Here is a 1,880-nt window from a genome sequence, read left to right as displayed (position 1 = left end):
TTTGAAGAACATCCATACTGCTTTCCAAAGTGGTTGAACAAGTTTACATTCCCACCAACAATGAAGTAAGGTTCCTTTCTGTCCACATCCCCTCCAGCATCTGTTGTTGTTAGAGTTCTTGATTTTTGCTGTTCTAACTGGAGTGAGGTGTTATCTCAATGTTGTTTTGATTTGCATTTCTTTTATGGCTAGGGATGTCGAACATTTCTTCATGTGTCTATTGACCATCCTTCTTTCTTCTTCAGAGAAGCTTCTCTTTAAGTCTTTCGCCCACTTACTTATTGGGCAGTGTTTCTTTGAGGATTTGTTGTTGGGTGGTTTAATTTTTTGAGTTCCAAGTATATTTTAGATATGAGACCCTTGTCCGTTGTATGGCTAGTAAAGATCTTCTATCAGTCCGTGGGCTTTCTATTGATCTTGCTAGCTATGTCATTTGCCCTGCAGAAGCTCTGCAACCTTATACAGTCCCATTTGTCCAACCTTTCTTTGATTTGTTGTGTTTCCGGGTCTCTATTCAGAAAATTTCGGCCTGAGCCAAGGAGACCCAGGGTTTCTCCTATTCCATCCTGTAATGTTTTCAGAGTGTCCGCTTTGAGTTCAAGGTCTTTGATCCATTTGGAGTTGATTCTGGTGCAGGGTGATATATAAGGATCTAGCTTTAGTTTTCTACATGTAGTTAACCAGTTTTGCCAGCACCATTTACTGAAGAGGCTGTCTGTCTTCCATTGTATTGTTTTAGCTCCCTTATCGAAGATTAGATGGCTATAGGTCTGTAGGTTCATTTCTGGGTTTTCAATTCTATTCCATTGGTCCTGAGGTCTGTTCTTATGCCAATACCAAGCTGTTTTGATTACTATGGCTTTATAGTAGAGTTTGAAATTTGGTATAGATATTCCTCCAGCCGTGTTCTTTCCGTTGAGGAGCATTTTTGCTATTCGGGGTCTTTTATTGTTCCATATGAATTGTTGGATTGCCTCTTCTATTTCCTTGAAGAATGAGGGTGGAATTTTGATAGGTATTGCGTTGAATTTGCAGATAGCCTTGGGAATATTGCCATTTTCACGATGTTAATCTTTCCAATCCAGGAGCATGGGAGGTTTTGCCATTTTTTAAGTTCTGTGTTGATTTCTTTTTTCAAGCTTTTAAAGTTTTCATCATAGAGGTCCTTCACTTCTTTAGTTAAGTTAATTCCAAGGTATTTTATTTTTTGTGGGGCTATTACAAATGGAGTTGCTTTCCTAATTTCAGCCACACTTTTCTCATTGTTGGCATACAGAAAAGCCATTGATTTTTGGGGGCTAATTTTATAACCTTCTACTTTGCCAAAGTTTTGAATCAGCTTGAGTAATTTGGGAGTGGAGTCTATGGGATTCTTTAAATACAAGATCATGTCATCTGCAAAGAGGGAGAGTTTTATTTCTTCTTTCCCTATTTGGATCCCCTTTATGTCTGCATCTTGTCTTATTGCTGTAGCTAGGCATTCTAATACTAGATTGAAGAGAAGTGGAGAGAGTGGGCATCCTTGTCTTGTTCCTGAGTTAAGAGGAAATGGCTTTAGTTTTTCACCATTGAGTATAATGCTGGCTGTAGGTTTGTCATATACAGCCTTTATTGTATTGAGGAATGTTCCATGGATTCCTAATTTTTCCAAAACCTTCATCATAAAGGGGTGTTGGATCTTGTCGAATGCTTTTTCTGCGTCTATTGAGATAACCATGTGGTTCTTATTCTTGCTCCTGTTGATGTGATGAATAATATTAATTGATTTGCGTATATTGAACCAGCTTTGCATCCCTGAAATGAATCCTGTTTGATCGTGGTGTATGATTTTTTGGATGAATTGTTGAAGTCGATTGGCCAAAATTTTGTTGAGAAGTTTT

Source organism: Dipodomys spectabilis, unplaced genomic scaffold (assembly GCF_019054845.1).
Source record: "Dipodomys spectabilis isolate Male_0828 unplaced genomic scaffold, ASM1905484v1 ptg000116l, whole genome shotgun sequence".
In the NCBI taxonomy this organism is placed as follows: Eukaryota; Metazoa; Chordata; class Mammalia; order Rodentia; family Heteromyidae; genus Dipodomys; species Dipodomys spectabilis.
The sequence above is the reverse complement of the archived record's forward strand: the minus strand, read 5'-3'. Positions refer to the sequence as shown.